General features: G+C 38.1%; 1 protein-coding gene across 6 annotated transcripts in view; it reads left to right on the forward strand.

Annotated features, from left to right (window-relative positions):
• Positions 1 to 13,436, forward strand: part of EPB41L5 (erythrocyte membrane protein band 4.1 like 5) — a 177,267-nt gene that overhangs the window by 26,789 nt on the left and 137,042 nt on the right. The window lies entirely within an intron of this gene.

The raw sequence follows: 13,436 nt of genomic DNA on the forward strand, positions 1-13,436 counted from the left end.
AAAAGTAGATTAGTGATGCTTAGGGCAGATTGGTGGGTACTGAGGGAACAGTGGGAATGGTAGTTGGGGGCACAATAGCTAAAGGATACAAGATTTCTTTTTAATTTTTTATAATTAATTCTGATGGTGGTGCATATCTGTGAATATACCTTTGAATGGTATACTTTTAGTGGGTGAATGGTATGGAATGTGAATTATATCTCAAAGGTGTTTCGAAAAAAGAATGCATGGATTTTTGTGTATTTGTGTTTTATTCTACTTACAGTTTTTTAATGGTCAAGAGACATGATAAGTAGACATACAGGCTTAATTTAGAGGTGATATGCTGCTTGACTCATTACAGAAAAAAAAGCAAGCCTGCAGACAGTACAGTAATGAAGGTGCACAAGATGGTGTGGCTGTGGACTATTAGTGGCAGGAGGATTGTGGTGGAAGGAATGTTTGGTGAGGGAAGGGGATGAAGATAAGAAAGGAGTAAAACATGGTTTTAACTTTGTAGAGGGTACTATTGATTGTGTGGAAGAACATGAGAGGGTAGCAGCTGTCTTGGAGAGAGGACTGAAAGAATGAAGTGGAGAAAAGAGCTTCAGTGGGATGATGTGTTTGGAAGCCAGGTGTTAGAGGGTTTGAAAGTTACTGGGGGTAATCTTACATTCTTTGGACTTATAGTCCCTTGTGCTTAATAAAACTAAGTATTATTTAGTTTTGGAGGGACATGCTGAAGGGAAAACGTGGGGGGGTCGCCATGAGAATTGGCAGTAAAAGGAAGGAAGGAGATAACACAGCAACTAGAGAATGGCCGTATAGGGAAGGCCTGAGTTTATTTGAATGAATAGGGAGCATGCTCCTCAGGAATTGGCTTATATATGTAAGGTGAAGATGATAGGAGGAACCTTCTAGGGAGACTGTTCATCTTAGCTGCGAAAGAATGCTGATAAAAAGAGAGTATCTTGATGGTTTAATCTTCGGAAAAGAGATGTGAAGTGAGGACTGGCTCTGAAAGAGGCTAGAATACTTGGTTAGGAGGAAGGAAGAGTGTAAATAGTTAGTGCTGGTCTAGATTTTGTGCCTCAAAGGATAGCAGCAAGAAAATAAAAAGACACTTACAGAATGGGAGAAAGTATGAATTTGGAGTGGATCAGCGCTGTGGATCTATGTTTTCACTTTTCTACTTGGTTTGTTTTCAGTAGCTGCCAGGTGAAAGGGTATATAAAAATAAGTAACAATATTGACCCTCAAGTGAAGGCTCTTACATCCATATTCCACATACTCTGGTCATACTGGACCTTCTTACTATGGCCCAGACATGGTAGACTGTTTTACAACCCTGTGCCTTTGCATAGGCTTTATACTGACCAGAATTACAGGGACAAAGTAGTATAGAAGAAGGAAGGTTCCTTCTGTCAGGATTATTGAAAGTAACACAGATGAATTGATTCTTGAGAAACCAGAGTCAAGAGGTCATTAGGGACACAGAAGATGTGCTAACCAGAAAGAACTCCATTTGGCTAAGGCTCAGTAATTATTGGGGAAATAATAAGCAGGTAAAAGTGCTGGAGTGGCAGGACTGTATGTGGATAAGACTGTGATAAGTAAGCAAAGAGCAGTTAGTAAAGACTCTAGTTTATGGCCCAGAATTTGCACTTTAATCTGTAGAGGAAGAGGAATAATTAAAGGATTTTTAAAGATCAGAGGAATGTTCTGTTTTGCAGCTTTTGGAAGAAGCACATTAGCAGCTTCTGCCTCTGTCTTCTGACTCCTGCCTGTCTCCAGTTGGCCCCTTCCCTCAACCCCACCACATACTGTCAAGATTTCATCTTTGGTTGTTTTGTTTTTACTTAGGGTTGCAGAGTTCTGTTAACTCTTCCAGACCCAATTTTAAATAAAAATTCCTCTGAAGCTTTCAGTACTTTCAGTCATACTTAACTCTCCTTCATTTCTTCTTTCTTTATTTTTATTGGTTTCAGGTGTACAATATAGTGATTTGACAGTTATGTACATTATTAAATGCTCACCACGATAAACATAGTTACCATTATCCTCATTTCTTCAGCATTTTGTTTATACCTCAAGAATAGTACTCATATTTTGTTTAAATTAGTTGTATATGCTTTTATTCTTAGCTAAGAGCTTTGTGATTGCTTGACGGCAAGATATGTAAGCATATTCATCTGTATAACTAGCAGCTAATGCATAATACATGTCTGTCCAGTAATTGTTGAATCATATTATGTCAAGTGTGTATATTTCCTGTGAGCGGTGAAGTGCATAATGAACTGAAACACTGTTAAGAGGATATAGAATAGGACAGAACCAATTGATTTAGGAACTACTTCCAAGGTTGATACTAACAGATTGATAATTATTTTTTTAAATTATGATTGAGTTAGGTGTTCACCCACCTAGAATAATATCACCAAGACCACATTTTCCAACTTGTCAGTAATAATGCATTTAATTTGAGTTAGACTTAGAAGTCTTTCTGAAATAAACAAACTGCAGTTAATTTACCTACTTCTTGTCTGTGTCTTTATTTTCATGAAATGGTATAGTCCTTCCTTTTGCTGACTAGACTCCAGATGAAAGTTTTAAAAATATTCACATTATCCCTGAAAATCACATGAACATGTTTTGAGAGACTTTTTGTTTGAGATGTCAGGTTTCTGTTAGCTTGAGCGTTATTAACCTCAGGAACTTGCTAAAGCCTGTGTTCACTACTAGTTGGCCTGTAATTGGCCTCTATAAAGGGGCAGTACATGCCCTTGGGACGTTTTTATTTTGAGGAGAAGCCACCTGCTTGCATAAGCCCATTTTCTCTTTTCTCAGAACATAATTGTCGTGTTTCAGGAGGCTGGAAAATAATACTTCGGCAGAAAAAGGATGAGAGTAGTTTTTTTAGCCATACTTCCCTGTGGTCTTTGAAGCAAATATAGCACATTGATGGACTATGAAATTGATTTTACAAATACATCTCGGAATTAAGGTGATGGTAGCATGTAAGCTTGGTACCAGATAAGTGAACGCAGCAGAAGACTTCTGTGGCATCCTGCTATAATTTAGAAATATTCTGTGTTCCTTTTAGGGTCATTGCCATTTGCAAATTTCAGCATAATTGCTATTTTCTGTTTAAGTTTGTTGGCAGTGCTTCTTTGGACTTATTATTATAAGTGTGATTTAAAATGAAAAGTGTTCTTTGTTATTTCCAGTAATGACTGTCTTCCTTTGTCCATATTTCTGTTTGCATTGTGTTAATAGAACAAATATGTCCAAATTTCTAATAAGTTCATTTATTTGCCCATGTGGGTTTTAGAGTTCATGGCCTTTTGTAGAAGTCTCACGTTGTTGACCATTTTTTTATTTTTAATAATTATTTTTTATTGAAAGGTAGCTGATGCACAGCATTACATTAGTTTCAAGTGTACAACACAGTGATAAAACATTTATATACATAATTCTAGGTGCCAGCTATCAACCTACCAAGCTGTTACAATATTTTGACTGTATTCCTTATACTATACATTACATCCCGGTTACTTATTTATTTTACCATTGGAAGTCTGTCCTTTTTTTTTTCTTTTTTGTGAGGGCATCTCTCATATTTATTGATCAAATGGTTGTTAACGACAATAAAATTCTGTATAGGGGAGTCAATGCTCAATGCACAATCATTAATCCAACCCAAGCCTAATTTTCGTCAGTCTCCAATCTTCTGAGGCATAACAAACAAGTTCTTACATGGAGAACAAATTCTTACATAATGAATAAGTTACATAGTGAACAGTACAAGGGCAGTCATCACAGAAACTTTCGGTTTTGCTCATGCATTATGAACTCTAAACAGTCAGTTCAAATATGAATACTCATTTGGTTTTTATACTTGATTTATATGTGGATACCACATTTCTCTCTTTATTATTATTTTTAATAAAATGCTGAAGTGGTAGGTAGATACAAGATAAAGGTAGAAAACATAGTTTAGTGTTGTAAGAGAGCAAATGTAGATGATCAGGTGTGTGCCTGTAGACTATGTGTTAATCCAAGCTAGACCAGGGCAATAAAACATCCACGTATGCAGATTTCTCTCAGAACAGGGGGGGTGAGGTTCTAAGCCTCACCTCTGTTGATCCCCAATTTCTCACCTGATGGCCCCCCTGCGACTGTGCCTGTCTTAGGTTGTTCCTCCCTTGAGGAATCTTACCCGTCTCTGGCTAACCAGTCATCTTCCGGGGCCATACAGGGAAATGTGAAGTTGGTAAGTGAGAGGGAAGCCTTATTGTTTGAAATGGTTAGCTTTTTACTTCTTTGCATATTTATGCCCTGTGGCTTCTATGCCCAGCATTTGTCTTGAGGTATCTTTACTACTTGGAAGAATTATGATACTCGGTAAATTTGATATGAGGCACGAATTGTATTTAAGGGTTGTAATTAGGAAGGAAGAAGAAAAGCTATAGAAGTAGCAGGCGGAAGAAAACATGGGAAGATTGATTATTTCTTTGACATATCTTCTTGTAGAGTAACTTCAGCATGTATAGGTTTTAAGCTACTACTTAAATTGCGCACACACATTAACATAATAGGAGTATAGTTACATAACCAAAGCATATCTGTAATTACCAGCCATCTCCAGTGAAACCAAGAAAACCAGTTAGGCACCTTAGGCATTTGTGAAAACTTATCTATGATATGGTGGATATTGTCCAACTGAACTTGAACAGTCTGAGAGAAATCAGACAAATTAAAACAACCCATTCCTGGGGACTGTTCACATGCCATATGTTCTTTTAACAGTATTTTGTCTGTAGTTGTAAGACTTTGGAGCGCTACAATTTGCACTTCTCCAAATTCTTGGTTGAGTTCCAACAGTATAGATCCAGTCAAATTTGTTGTTTTACTGTATGCACAGGCCAGCTTAGATATCTCCTTCATTCCCATGGCAAGTCCAGGAGCTGGTGGGATGAGTGCATCTACAGCTGTAGCAGTGCGTGGATCTTTGTTGGGGTTTTTTGATGATCATCTTCTGGCATGAGTCTTCCAGAGAGTGCAGATGTTGGAAGTTCTTTTTCATATCGTATCTTAGTTCATTTTCGGGGTAGCCCAATTAGGCTTTGATCCTCTGTATAAACACAAACAGACCCTTTGCCTACACTTTTATATGCCCTTTATACCCTTGTGTAGAACTCGTTGGAGGTTACCACACAGGAACTGCCCTTTTTTTTTTTTTTTTTTTTGCTTTGTTTTTGGTATCACTAATCTACACTTACATGACGAATATTATGTTTACTAGGCTCTCCCCTATACCAGGTCTTCCCTATAAACCCCTTTACAGTCACTGTCCATCAGCATAGCAAAATGTTGTAGAATCACTACTTGCCTTCTCTGTGTTGTACAGCCCTCCCTTTTCTCCTACCCCCCCATGCATGTTAATCTTAATACCCCCCCACTTCTCCCCCCCCTTATCCCTCCCTACCCACCCATCCTCCCCAGTCCCTTTCCCTTTGGTACCTGTTAGTCCATTCTTGAGTTCTGTGATTCTGCTGCTGTTTTGTTCCTTCAGTTTTTCCTTTGTTCTTATATTCCAGAGATAAGTGAAATCATTTGGTATTTCTCTTTCTCCGCTTGGCTTGTTTCACTGAGCATAATACCCTCCAGCTCCATCCATGTTGCTGCAAATGATTGGATTTGCCCTTTTCTTATGGCTGAGTAGTATTCCATTGTGTATATGTACCACATCTTCTTTATCCATTCATCTATCGATGGACATTTAGGTTGCTTCCAATTCTTGGCTATTGTAAATAGTGCTGCAATAAACATAGGGGTGCATCTGTCTTTCTCAAACTTGATTGCCGCGTTCTTAGGGTAAATTCCTAGGAGTGGAATTCCTGGGTCAAATGGTAAGTCTGTTTTGTGCATTTTGATGTACCTCCATACTGCTTTCCACAATGGTTGAACTAACTTACATTCCCACCAGCAGTGTAGGAGGGTTCCCTTTCTCCACAGCCTCGCCAACATTTGTTGTTGTTTGTCTTTTGGATGGCAGCCATCCTTACTGGTGTGAGGTGATACCTCATTGTAGTTTTAATTTGCATTTCTCTGATAATTAGCGATGTGGAGCATCTTTTCATGTGTCTGTTGCCATCTGTATTTCTTTTTTGGAGAACTGTCTGCTCAGTTCCTCTGCCCATTTTTTAATTGGGTTATTTGTTTTTTGTTTGTTGAGGCGTGTGAGCTCCTTATATATTCTGGACGTCAAGCCTTTATCGGATGTGTCATTTTCAAATATATTCTCCCATACTGTAGGGATCCTTCTTGTTCTATTGATGGTGTCTTTTGCTGTACAGAAGCTTTTCAGCTTAATATAGTCCCACTTACTCATTTTTGCTGTTGTTTTCCTTGCCCGGGGAGATATGTTCAAGAAGAGGTCACTCATGTTTATGTCTAAGAGGTTTGTGCCTATGTTTTCTTCCAAGAGTTTAATGGTTTCATGGCTTACATTCAGGTCTTTGATCCATTTTGAGTTTACTTTTGTATATGGGGTTAGACAATGGTCCAGTTTCATTCTCCTACATGTAGCTGTCCAGTTTTGCCAGCACCACCTGTTGAAGAGACTGTCATTTCCCCATTGTATGTCCATGGCTCCTTTATCAAATATTAATTGACCATATATGTCTGGGTTAATGTCTGGATTGTCTAGTCTGTTCCATTGGTCTGTGGCTCTGCTCTTGTGCCAGTACCAAATTGTCTTGATTACTATGGCTTTATAGTAGAGCTTGAAGTTGGGGAGTGAGATCCCCCCTACTTTATTCTTCTTTCTCAGGATTGCTTTGGCTATTCGGGGTCTTTGGTGTTTCCATATGAATTTTCGAATTATTTGTTCCAGTTCATTGAAGAATGTTGCTGGTAGTTTCATAGGGATTGCATCAAATCTGTATATTGCTTTGGGCAGGATGGCCATTTTAACGATATTAATTCTTCCTAGCCACGAGCATGGGATGAGTTTCCATCTGTTAGTGTCCCCTTTAATTTCTCTTAAGAGTGACTTGTAGTTTTCAGAGTATAAGTCTTTCACTTCTTTGGTTAGGTTTATTCCTAGGTATTTTATTTTTTTTGATGCAATTGTGAATGGAGTTGTTTTCCTGATTTCTCTTTCTGTTGGTTCATTGTTAGTATATAGGAAAGCCACAGATTTCTGTGTGTTGATTTTGTATCCTGCAACTTTGCTGTATTCCGATATCAGTTCTAGTAGTTTTGGGGTGGAGTCTTTAGGGTTTTTTATGTACAGTATCATGTCATCTGCAAATAGTGACAGTTTAACTTCTTCTTTACCAATCTGGATTCCTTGTATTTCTTTATTTTGTCTGATTGCCGTGGCTAGGACCTCCAGTACTATGTTAAATAACAGTGGAGAGAGTGAGCATCCCTGTCTAGTTCCCGATCTCAGAGGAAATGCTTTCAGCTTCTTGCTGTTCAATATAATGTTGGCTGTGGGTTTATCATAGATGGCCTTTATTATGTTGAGGTACTTGCCCTCTATTCCCATTTTGCTGAGAGTTTTTAACATGAATGGATGTTGAACTTTGTCAAATGCTTTTTCAGCATCTATGGAGATGATCATGTGGTTTTTGTCTTTCTTTTTGTTGATGTGGTGGATGATGTTGATGGACTTTCGAATGTTGTACCATCCTTGCATCCCTGGGATGAATCCCACTTGGTCATGGTGTATGATCCTTTTGATGTATTTTTGAATTCGGTTTGCTAATATTTTGTTGAGTATTTTTGCATCTACGTTCATCAGGGATATTGGTCTGTAGTTTTCTTTTTTGGTGGGGTCTTTGCCTGGTTTTGGTATTAGGGTGATGTTAGCTTCATAGAATGAGTTTGGGAGTATCCCCTCCTCCTCTATTTTTTTGAAAACTTTAAGGAGAATGGGTATTATGTCTTCCCTGTATGTCTGATAAAATTCCGAGGTAAATCCATCTGGCCCGGGGGTTTTGTTCTTTGGTAGATTTTTGATTACCGCTTCAATTTCGTTGCTGGTAATTGGTCTGTTTAGATTTTCTGTTTCTTCCTGGGTCAATCTTGGAAGGTTATATTTTTCTAGGAAGTTGTCCATTTCTCCTAGGTTTCCCAGCTTGTTAGTATATAGGTATTCATAGTATTCTCCAATAATTCTTTGCATTTCCGTGGGGTCCGTCGTGATTTTTCCATTCTCGTTTCTGATACTGTTGATTTGTGTTGACTCTCTTTTCTTCTTTTTTTTTTTTTTTTTTTTTTAAATTCTAAAGTATTTTATTGAAGAGTATTATGTACAGAAAGGGCAAATTAAGTAAGTTTCCCTGCTTTTCTATTTTAAAAAATGTTAAAAGTTTTACCACAGTATTTTTTTTTTTTTAAATTATTATTTTTTATTGAAGGGTAGTTGACACACAGTATTACATTACATGAGTTTCAAGTGTACAACACAGTGGTAGAACATTTATATACATAATTCTAGGTTCCAGCTATCACCCTACCAGGCTGTTACAATATCTTGACTATATTCCTTATGCTATACCTTACATCCCGGTTACTAATTTATTTTACCATTGGAAGTCTGTCCTTTTTTTTTTTTTTTTTTGTGAGGGCATCTCTCATATTTATTGATCAAATGGTTGTTAACGACAATAAAATTCTGTATAGGGGAGTCAATGCTCAATGCACAATCATTATTCCACCCCAAGCCTAATTTTTGTCAGTCTCCAATCTTCTGAGGCATAACAAACAAGTTCTTACATGGAGAACAAATTCTTACATAATGAATAAGTTACATAGTGAACAGTACAAGGGCAGTCATCACAGAAACTTTCGGTTTTGCTCATGCATTATGAACTCTAAACAGTCAGTTCAAATATGAATACTCATTTGGTTTTTATACTTGATTTATATGTGGATACCACATTTCTCTCTTTATTATTATTATTTTTAATAAAATGCTGAAGTGGTAGGTAGATACAAGATAAAGGTAGAAAACATAGTTTAGTGTTGTAAGAGAGCACATGTAGATGATCAGGTGTGTGCCTGTAGACTATGTGTTAATCCAAGCTAGACCAGGGCAATAAAACATCCACGTATGCAGAAGATTTCTCTCAGAACAGGGGGGGTGAGGTTCTAAGCCTCACCTCTGTTGATCCCCAATTTCTCACCTGATGGCCCCCCTGCGACTGTGCCTGTCTTAGGTTGTTCCTCCCTTGAGGAATCTTACCCGTCTCTGGCTAACCAGTCATCTTCCGGGGCCATACAGGGAAATGTGAAGTTGGTAAGTGAGAGAGAAGCCTTATTGTTTGAAAAAGTTAGCTTTTTACTTCTTTGCATATTTATGCCCTGTGGCTTCTATGCCCAGCATTTGTCTTGAGGTATCTTTACCACTTGGAAGAATTATGATACTCGGTAAATTTGATATGAGGCACGAATTCTATTTAAGGGTTGTAATTAGGAAGGAAGAAGAAAAGCTATAGAAGTAGCAGGCGGAAGAAAACATGGGAAGATTGATTATTTCTTTGATATATCTTCTTGTAGAGTAACTTCAGCATGTATAGGTTTTAAGCTACTACTTAAATTGCACACACACATTAACATAATAGGAGTATAGTTACATAACCAAAGCATATCTGTAATTACCAGCCATCTGCAGTGAAACCAAGAAAACCAGTTAGGCACCTTAGGCATTTGTGAAAACTTATCTATGATATGGTGGATATTGTCCAAATGAACTTGAACAGTCTGAGAGAAATCAGACAAATTAAAACAACCCATTCCTGGGGACTGTTCACATGCCATATGTTCTTTTAACAATAAATAGTTTGTAGTTGTAAGACTTTGGAGCGCTACAATTTGCACTTCTCCAAATTCTTGGTTGAGTTCCAACAGTATAGATCCAGTCCAATTTTGTTGTTTTACTGTATGCACAGGCCAGCTTAGATATCTCCTTCCTCATTCCCATGGCAGGTCCAGGAACTGGTGGGATGAGTGCATCTACAGCTGTAGCAGTGCGTGGATCTTTGTTGGGGTTTTTTGATGATCATCTTCTGGCATGAGTCTTCCAGAGGGTGCAGATGTTGGAAGTTCTTTTTCATATCGTATCTTAGTTCATTTTCAGGGTAGCCCAATTAGGCTTTGATCCTCTGTATAAACACAAACAGACCCTTTGCCTACATTTTTATATGCCCTTTATACCCTTGTGTAGAACTCGTTGGAGGTTACCACACAGGAACTGCCCTTTTTTTTTTTTTTTTTTTTTTTTTTTTGCTATCACTAATCTACACTTACATGACGAATATTATGTTTACTAGGCTCTCCCCTATACCAGGTCTCCCCTATAAACCCCTTTACAGTCACTGTCCATCAGCATAGCAAAATGTTGTAGAATCACTACTTGCCTTCTCTGTGTTGTACAGCCCTCCCTTTTCTCCTACCCCCCCATGTATGTTAATCTTAATACCCCCCTACTTCTCCCCCCCTTATCCCTCCCTACCCACCCATCCTCCCCAGTCCCTTTCCCTTTGGTACCTGTTAGTCCATTCTTGGGTTCTGTGATTTTGGTGCTGTTTTGTTCCTTCAGTTTTTCCTTTGTTCTTATATTCCACAGATAAGTGAAATCATTTGGTATTTCTCTTTCTCCGCTTGGCTTGTTTCACTGAGCATAATACCCTCCAGCTCCATCCATGTTACTGCAAATGATTGGATTTGCCCTTTTCTTATAGCTGAGTAGTATTCCATTGTGTATATGTACCACATCTTCTTTATCCATTCATCTATTGATGGACATTTAGGTTGCTTCCAATTCTTGGCTATTGTAAATAGTGCTGCAATAAACATAGGGGTGCATCTGTCTTTCTCAAACTTGATTGCTGCATTCTTAGGGTAAATTCCTAGGAGTGGAATTCCTGGGTCAAATGGTAAGTCTGTTTTGAGCATTTTGATGTACCTCCATACTGCTTTCCACAATGGTTGAACTAACTTACATTCCCACCAGCAGTGTAGGAGGGTTCCCCTTTCTCCACAGCCTCGCCAACATTTGTTGTTGTTTGTCTTTTGGATGGCAGCCATCCTTACTGGTGTGAGGTGATACCTCATTGTAGTTTTAATTTGCATTTCTCTGATAATTAGCGATGTGGAGCATCTTTTCATGTGTCTGTTGGCCATCTGTATTTCTTTTTTGGAGAACTGTCTGTTCAGTTCCTCTGCCCATTTTTTAATTGGGTTATTTGTTTTTTGTTTGTTGAGGCGTGAGAGCTCCTTATATATTCTGGACGTCAAGCCTTTATCGGATGTGTCATTTTCAAATATATTCTCCCATACTGTAGGGATCCTTCTTGTTCTATTGATGGTGTCTTTTGCTGTACAGAAGCTTTTCAGCTTAATATAGTCCCACTTACTCATTTTTGCTGTTGTTTTCCTTGCCCGGGGAGACATGTTCAAGAAGAGGTCACTCATGTTTATGTCTAAGAGGTTTTCGCCTATGTTTTCTTCCAAGAGTTTAATGGTTTCATGGCTTACATTCAGGTCTTTGATCCATTTTGAGTTTACTTTTGTATATGGGGTTAGACAATGGTCCAGTTTCATTCTCCTACATGTAGCTGTCCAGTTTTGCCAGCACCATCTGTTGAAGAGACTGTCATTTGGCCATTGTATGTCCATGGCTCCTTTATCAAATATTAATTGACCATATATGTCTGGGTTAATGTCTGGATTGTCTAGTCTGTTCCATTGGTCTGTGGCTCTGCTCTTGTGCCAGTACCAAATTGTCTTGATTACTATGGCTTTATAGTAGAGCTTGAAGTTGGGGAGTGAGATCCCCCCTACTTTATTCTTCTTTCTCAGGATTGCTTTGGCTATTCGGGGTCTTTGGTGTTTCCATATGAATTTTTGAATTATTTGTTCCAGTTCATTGAAGAATGTTGCTGGTAGTTTCATAGGGATTGCATCAAATCTGTATATTGCTTTGGGCAGGATGGCCATTTTAACGATATTAATTCTTCCTAGCCACGAGCATGGGATGAGTTTCCATCTGTTAGTGTCCCCTTTAATTTCTCTTAAGAGTGACTTGTAGTTTTCAGAGTATAAGTCTTTCACTTCTTTGGTTAGGTTTATTCCTAGGTATTTTATTTTTTTTGATGCAATTGTGAATGGAGTTGTTTTCCTGATTTCTCTCTCTGTTGGTTCATTGTTAGTATATAGGAAAGCCACAGATTTCTGTGTGTTGATTTTGTATCCTGCAACTTTGCTGTATTCCGATATCAGTTCTAGTAGTTTTGGGGTGGAGTCTTTAGGGTTTTTTATGTACAGTATCATGTCATCTGCAAATAGTGACAGTTTAACTTCTTCTTTACCAATCTGGATTCCTTGTATTTCTTTATTTTGTCTGATTGCCGTGGCTAGGACCTCCAGTACTATGTTAAATAACAGTGGAGAGAGTGGGCATCCCTGTCTAGTTCCCGATCTCAGAGGAAATGCTTTCAGCTTCTCGCTGTTCAATATAATGTTGGCTGTGGGTTTATCATAGATGGCCTTTATTATGTTGAGGTACTTGCCCTCTATTCCCATTTTGCTGAGAGTTTTTAACATGAATGGATGTTGAACTTTGTCAAATGCTTTTTCAGCATCTATGGAGATGATCATGTGGTTTTTGTCTTTCTTTTTGTTGATGTGGTGGATGATGTTGATGGACTTTCGAATGTTGTACCATCCTTGCATCCCTGGGATGAATCCCACTTGGTCATGGTGTATGATCCTTTTGATGTATTTTTGAATTCGGTTTGCTAATATTTTGTTGAGTATTTTTGCATCTACGTTCATCAGGGATATTGGTCTGTAGTTTTCTTTTTTGGTGGGGTCTTTGCCTGGTTTTGGTATTAGGGTGATGTTAGCTTCATAGAATGAGTTTGGGAGTATCCCCTCCTCCTCTATTTTTTGGAAAACTTTAAGGAGAATGGGTATTATGTCTTCCCTGTATGTCTGATAAAATTCCGAGGTAAATCCATCTGGCCCGGGGGTTTTGTTCTTTGGTAGTTTTTTGATTACCTCTTCAATTTCGTTGCTGGTAATTGGTCTGTTTAGATTTTCTGTTTCTTCCTGGGTCAATCTTGGAAGGTTATATTTTTCTAGGAAGTTGTCCATTTCTCCTAGGTTTCCCAGCTTGTTAGTATATAGGTATTCATAGTATTCTCCAATAATTCTTTGCATTTCCGTGGGGTCCGTCGTGATTTTTCCATTCTCGTTTCTGATACTGTTGATTTGTGTTGACTCTCTTTTCTTCTTAATAAGTCTGGCTAGAGGCTTATCTATTTTGTTTATTTTCTCAAAGAACCAGCTCTTGGTTTCATTGATTTTTGCTATTGTTTCATTCTTCTCAATTTTATTTATTTCTTCTCTGATCTTTATTATGTCCCTCCTTCTGTTGA

The sequence above is a fragment of the Manis pentadactyla genome, chromosome 8, assembly GCF_030020395.1.
Source record: "Manis pentadactyla isolate mManPen7 chromosome 8, mManPen7.hap1, whole genome shotgun sequence".
In the NCBI taxonomy this organism is placed as follows: domain Eukaryota; kingdom Metazoa; phylum Chordata; class Mammalia; order Pholidota; family Manidae; genus Manis; species Manis pentadactyla.